The sequence below is a fragment of the Martes martes genome (genome assembly GCF_963455335.1).
Source record: "Martes martes genome assembly, chromosome: 1".
In the NCBI taxonomy this organism is placed as follows: domain Eukaryota; kingdom Metazoa; phylum Chordata; class Mammalia; order Carnivora; family Mustelidae; genus Martes; species Martes martes.
Window position 1 is genome coordinate 11,879,613 of NC_137888.1, and position 7,561 is coordinate 11,887,173.

A 7,561-nucleotide genomic window follows, 5' to 3' on the forward strand; every position below is an offset into this window, starting at 1 on the left:
CCTGGGCAGAGAGCTGGAGAGAAGCACCTGCCACTGTCCCTGGGAGGTCCTCTCATGAGAAGAGAGCTCCGGAAGGCTGGGTGGACGCCTGCTGACCGAGAGAAAGCTCGAGGAGCTAAGAAGTGATCCCCGCAGACACCTGCTGGCCAACATCAAATCCAACAACCCGCCTTTCCCAAGGGGCCCTCTTGCTCCCGCTGCTCCACTGGCCGCCCACAGGGGTCCGGAAGTGTCAGGGGGTCCCCGGGGTCATCGGGCCCACCAGGAAGGAAGAAGGTCACACTGTTAGGGCTCCAGGATCGAGGGTCACCTGCAGGTGTGACTCGGCTCCCGGCAGCGGGGTCCCCAACATTCACGACCATCTGCATGTGTGCCCTGTGTCCACATCAGCCAATCCTCTAGAATTAAATGGTATAATTCTTGTATTTTGACCTAAAGAAGAGGGCCACCATGACTGGAGCTGTCACTGAAATCTGGCGTGGATGTGGTCACAGCAGTGAAGACCGCTTCTGCCCAGCAGTGACATTTCTAGGGACCATATTGAAACATGTGAGCGGGTAGGAGAAGTTTGCAGGAGTAATTTAACAGTTACCTGAACAAATTTTGACTCGTTTTTAAAAAACATTAAAAAAAAACCCCTAAACAACAGCACCCCATTCCAACTTCATAATATTTGCATTAGATTATCCCTAAATTCATAGATTAAGAAAGTTTACATTTTTGCAACCAATTTTTAGATTTTGATATTTTTTAAAGCTTTTTGTTTTAAGGCATTGTGTGTTGTTTAGATGTTTCTAAATTTTACCCAGTAAACAACTTTCCCTTGATGGCCAACACGCAGGTCCACGAAAGACAAAGCAGACACGGGCACTCTCAGCTGGTAGGTCAGAAACAGAGGATAGTATAAAATAAAGCTGCGACATTATTATTTTTTTTTAATTTAAAGACAGAAAGAAAATCATGCTGACACAGAAGATCCCTAACTCACAGACACACTGAAGGAGGGGGCTGATGGATCAGAGTCCGACAAGAAACCTCTCATCGCTCGCGGTGCAGAGGAAGAGTGTGCTGAAGGCGGGGTCTGGAGCTGCCAGCAGGGGTGGGGCGGGGGGAGCGAGTCTGGGGAGACCCCCAGCCGCCAGTCGCCCACCTGGGAAGCTGTTTCGAGTCCTGAGGGCTCAGGGCCTGGAGGCCGGAGGGGAACGTGGTGTCGTCTGGGCCCAGGGGGAGCTGTCATCCTGGAGGCAAAGCTGGGAGGGAACCCAAAACCCGCCCCCACCCTCTCCCCTCCTGGTGCCCCCATTTAGCGCTGGAGGAGCCGCACCACACTCAGGACGGGGAGTCCACAGCCTGGGGCGCAGGGCAGACCGGAGAAGGGCCTGGAATGAATTTGGAGAAGGACCCACAGACGGGAGTCTGTTCAGTGGACGGTGTTCGAGGGAAGAGGCCTGTGGGCGCCCGGAGCTCAAGTCCTGGCCAGGGGGAGGTCAGGTAAAAAAAAAAAAAAGGAAGCGGAGAGGTGGAGAGGAGGAGAATAGAGAGGATGGGGATGAGGACAGCTCAAGGCCAGCTTGGAGGCGGTAGCGGGGCCGGCTCCCCCCTTCCCTCGGCAGGGACCTCCTGGCCGTGGCCTCAGCCAGGCCCGACCCACGATAGAAGCCCTGGGCGGCGGCTCTGCGGCCGAGGCTGAGGTCCTCCTCGACTGCTGGCCCTGGAGCCCCAGCGCAGGACTTGGGGGGCTGCGCTCCAGAGGCCGGGAGGGCTGCCAGAGTGGAAGCTTCCCGCCCCTTTACCTTCAGAAGCCTCTTGCCTTTGCGCTGCGTGCGATCACACCCACGTCGGGTCTCGTTCAGTGGCTGGACCAGCGTCCTCACCGCTGACCCCGCACAACCTGATGGCCAAAGGTCTGACTCCCGCCACCACCCCAGGCTGACTGTGTGCCCTTGGCCAGGTCACCTAACCTCTCTGCGCCTCCCTTTCTCAAACGTAGAATATGATTGCTCATCAAGAGTACCTGCAGGGGCGCCTGGGTGGCTCAGTGGGTTAGAGCCTCTGCCTTCGGCCCAGGTCATGGTCTCGGGGTCCTGGGATGGAGCCCCGCGACGGACTCTCTGCTCAGCAGGGAGCCTGCTTCCTCCTCTCTCTCTCTGCCTGCCTCTCTGCCTACTTGTGATCTCTGTCTGTCAAATGAATAAATTAAAAAAATCTTTAAAAAAAAAAAAAGAGTACCTGCAGAACACAGGTGGTGGGAGGTTCACGCTGGGTTAGTACTTAGTGCCTGCGCCCAACGGATCCCACATGCCTGTTTGCCAACAGCGGGGATTTTCCTCTTGACCCAGTGGAGCTCCTGGGTGGCAAGAGGAGCCATTCACCGTGAGGCAGGTGTGCGGGGTTCCAGCTGGCTGGTGTCGGTGCGGGAGGCGCAGCCAGCCTGGCCTGGGCTGGTCCGACAGAGTGAGGTAGTGATGCCTGAGCTGGGTGCTCAGGGAGCTGGGGCGGATCCGCAAGAGGTCATGGCAGCCACAGGGAAGCTGGTGTGGGCCCCGTGGTCACCATGATTCCCCCAGCCGGGGGACCTGGGCTTCTCCATTTGCCCTCCCTCAGGCCTTCAAGACTCCAGCAGGGCTGGGGCGCCTGGGTGGCTCAGTGGGTTAAGCATCTGACTTTGGCTCAAGTCATGATCTCAGGATCCTGCATGGGGATGCCAGCTCAGTTGGTAATCTGCTTCTCCCTCTGCCCCTCCCACCACTCATGCTCTCGCTCTCTCTCTCTCAAATAAATAAAAAAAATTTTTTTTAATTTTCAAAAATTCTATCATCTAAGCTTTCAGTGAATCATCTTTTTGCTGGAGGGTCTTGCCTTGATGTCCATAGTGGCTGCTTGAAGGTTGGGGTGGTTGTAACAATTTCTTAAAATAAGGCAGCAATGTAGCTTGCCGCATCCCTTGACTCTTCCTTTCCTGAACAACCTGTGATGCTGTTTGAAATCATTCCATCCACAGAGCCTCTTTCAAAGTTGGAGTCAATCCTTTCAAACCCTGCCGCTGCTTCATCAACTAAGTTTGTATAATATTCTCGACTTTTGGTGGTCATTTCAACAGTCTTCACAGCATCTTCAGGAGTAGAGCCCATCTCAGGAAATCACTTTCTTTGCTCATCCCTAAGAAGCAACTCCTCATCTGGTCAAGTTCTATCATGAGATGGCAGCAATCCAGTCCCACCTTCAGGCTCCACTTCTATTCTGGTTCTTTCAGTTTTCCGACCACATCTGCGGGCACTTCCTCCACTGAAGTCTTTAAACCCTCCAAGTCATCTGCGAGGGTGGGAATCAGCTTCTTCCCAACTCCTGCATGTGGATATTCTGACTTCTTTCCATGAATCATGAATGGGTTCTTAATGGCATCTAGCACGGTGAATGCTTTCCAGAAGGTTTTCAATTTACTTTGCTCAGATCCATCAGAGGAACTCCTACAACTCAGTCTATGGAAGCTATAGCTGAATAAGAAGATCTGAAGGTCAAACTTACGCATTGATCCATGTTCTGGAGAATGGATGTTGTGTTAGCAGGCATGAAAACGACATTCATCTCATTGTCCATCTCCATCAGAGATGTAGGGTGGCCAGTTTCCCTGTCGATGAGCAAGTACTATTTTGAAAGGCATCTTTTCTTAACAATGGGCTTCAACTAGTCAGTAAACCACGTTGTGGGCAGATGAGCTGTCATCCAGGCTTTGTTGTTCCATTCATAGAGCACAGGGAGAGTATATATAGCATAATCCTTAAGGGCTGTAGAAATTTCAGAATGTAAATGAGCATTGACTTTGACTGAAAGTCACCAGCTGCATTAGCCCCTAACAAAAGAGGCAGCCTATCGTTTGCTGCTTTGAAGCTAGACATTGACTTCTTCTCTCTAGCTTGCAAGTCCTAAATAGAATCTTCTTCCATTGTAAGACTGTTTTGTTTACATTGAAAATCTGTTTGGTGTAGCCACCTTCATTGGTGATCGGAGCTAGACCTTCTGAAGGACTTGCTGCAGCTTCTACATCAGCACTGGCTGCTTCCCCTAGCACTTTGGTGGAATGGAGATGGCTGCTTTCCTTTAACTCCATGAACCCACCTCCACTAGCTTCAGGTTTTCCTTCTGCAGCTTCCGCACCTCACTCAGCCTTCATAGAATTGAAGCGAGTTGGGGCCTTGCTCTGGATCAGACTTTGGTTTAAGGGAACATTGTGGCTGGCTGTATCTTCTATCCAGACCATTCTGACTTTCTCATCAGCAATGGGACTGTTTGGCTTTTTTTAATCATCGTGTCTTCACTGAAGTAGCATTTTGAATTTCCTCCAAGAACTTTTTCTTTGTATTCACCACTTGACTAACCGGCACAAAAGCCCTAACTTTCGACCTGTCTGGGCTTTTGACATGCCTTCCTCATTAACCTTGATCATTCTGGTTTTTTATTTGAAGTGAGAGATGTGTGACTCTTCCTTCTGCTTGAACACTCAGAGGCAATGGTAGGGTTATTAATTGGCCTAATTTCCACATTGTGTCTCAGTGAATAGGCCCGAGGAAGGGGAGGAGGGCAAGGAACTGCCAGTAGGTGGGGCAGTCAGAATACACAACATTTATACAACTAAGCTCCCTGCTCTCAAATGAGTATAGATTGTGATCACCTCAGAACAGTTACAGTGGTAACACCAAAGATTACTGATCAAAGATTGCCATAACAAATATGACAATAATGAAAAAATTTGAAATACTGAGATTTGCCAACCTGTGACACAGAGATACAAAGTGAGCAAATGCTTCTGGAAAAAATGGTACCAATAGATTCACTAAACACAGAGTTGCCACAAACACTCAATTTGTAAAAATGCAATATCTGCAAAGCACACTAAAATGAGGTATGCTGATGGAAAAAAAAATAAAATGAGGCATGCCTATCAACATGGAGACCTAGATAAAGAAGAAAAACGCTAGAGACTCACACTCCCTAATTTCAAACTCTATTACAAAGCTATAGTAATCAAAACAAAATGAAAAGGCTGGCTTCTAGATGGGAGAAAATATTTGCAAATTATGTATCTGATAAGAAGTTAGTCTCCAAAATATGTAAAGAACTCCTACAACTCAGTAGCTAAAAAAAAAAAAAATCCAATTTTTAAATGAGCAGAAGATCTAAGTAGATATTTTTCCAAAGACATACAGATGGCCAAAAGATACATGAAAAGATGCTCAACATCACTAATCATCAGTGAAATGTAAGTCAAAATCACAGTATCACCTCATGCCTGTCAGAATGACTACTATCAAAGAGACAAGAAATAACAAATGTTGGCAAAGATGTGGGGGGAAAGGGAGCCCTTGTGTCTTGTTGCTTGGAATGTAAATTGATGCAGCCACTAAGGAAATAGTAAAGAGATTCCTCAAAAAATGAAAAATAGAACTATCTTATTATCCAGTAATTCCACTTCTTATGTATTTATCCAATGAAAATGAAAACACTAACACAAAAATATATCTGCATCCCCATGTTCATTGCAGCATTATTTATAATATCGAAGATATGGAAACAAACCAAGTGTCCATCAACGGACGAATGGAAAAAGAAGCCATGACATATATATGTGCAATGGAATACCATTGAGCCATAGAAAAGAATAAAATCTTGCTACTTGCAGTGACATGGATGGACCTTGAAAGCCTTACGCTAAGTGAAATAAATTAGAGAAAGACAAATATCATATGATCTCCCACTTAAATGTGGGATCTAAAAAAGCAAAAACAAAACTGATCTGAGAGATGGAACAAATTGGTGCTGACTGAGGTGGAGAGTGCGGTGGATGAAATTGGTGAAGGAGATCAAAAGGCACAAGCTTCTAGTTTTAAAATAAGTCATAGGGATGTGATGTACAGCATGGTGACTAGAGTTAAAATACTGTATTGCACATCTGAAAGTTTGTAAGAGTAAATCTTAAAAATTCTCATAAGAAAAAAAATTTTGTCTAGTCATGGATATTAACTACAATTACTGTGGAGATCATTCTGCAATACACACAAATAGTCATTATGTTGTGCACCTGAAACTAATGTAACATTATATGTCAATTATGTATCCATTTTTAACAATGGAGATCTATATTATATCACCCTCAAAATTAGTTATAGATATATTAAAAACTCAAATGTGGAAAGCAAAACTTTAAAATGTTCAGAAGAGGGTGCCTAGGTGGCTCAGTTGTTAAGCCTTCAGCTCAGGTCATGATCCCAGGGTCCTGGGATGGAGCCCTGCATTGGGCAGCTCCCTGCTCGGCGGGAAGCCTGCTTCTCCCTCTCCCACTCGCCCTGCTTGTGTTCCCTCTCTCGCTGTGTCTCTCTCTGTCATATAAAATCTTTAAAAATAAAATTAAATGTTTAGAAGAAAATATCCTTATGACTTCAGGTTGGGAAGGGCTCTGGAGCTAGGCTGCCTGGGATCCAATCTGAGCTCCAGGATTCACCAGCATTAAAGAATCGGGACAGGGCGCCTGGGTGGCTCAGTGGGTTAAAGCCTCTGCCTTCGGCTCGGGTCATGATCTCAGGGTCCTGGGATCGAGCCCCGCGTCGGGCTCTCTGCTTGGCGGGGAAACTGCTTCCCCCCTCTCTCTCTCTGCCTGCCTCTCTGATTACTTGTGATTTCTGTCAAGTAAATAAATAAAATCTTAAAAAAAAAAAAAAGAATCGGAACAAGTTACTTCCTCTTCTCTAGTTTCCATATCTGAAAAATTAGAAGCCTAATAGAAGAATTTGATGAAATCTCTTTCAGAACTCTCCCCCATTTTGTTTGTAGGTCATAACAGCAAAGTAGGAATCCAAATCAATCCAGTGGAGAAGATGGAGAACTTTCCCACATTTGGTTATAATCCCATGTGTCTCACCTCCTCCCTTGAAAGTTAAAAAAGTTAGAAAATGATCTAATGCAGAAGGTTCCACCATGCACATCAGCCACCGGGCTGATCTGACTTCAAAAGACAGCAGCCATAAAGAGGGCTGTAACCTTAACAGTCATTATGTTGCCAAATATAGCCAATAAAATGTAAATCACATGAAGTTCGGTTCAAAATAAATGTGCTTCTAATCTAAGTGTGTTTTGTAGATCCTCACCGATGCTGACATTCTTGGCTTGGGAGGCCACTTGGAGTTTTCTCTCTAAAAAAGGCAAGTCCTTGAAAGACAGGCCTTGAGTTGAGGAGGTGGGTGGCCAGAGGATTGTATGAACCAAGCTGCCATAGAGAATTAACTACTTTGGACAATCCTCTGTAAAAGACACCATAGAGAACAGGAGTAGGAAGTTTAGATCATCTGTGTACAAACACAGCATTTTTTTTTTTTTGAAGAGTAATGATGGAACCTACCTCAAAGTGTTGTTGAGAGGATTATATGAGCAATGTGCATTAAGTGTTTAAAACTACCTGAGGGGTGCCTGGGTGACTCAGTGGGTTAAAGCCTCTGCCTTCGGCTCAGGTCATGATCTCAGGATCCTGGGATTGAGCCCCGGGAGGGCTCTCTGCTCAGCAGGGAGTCTG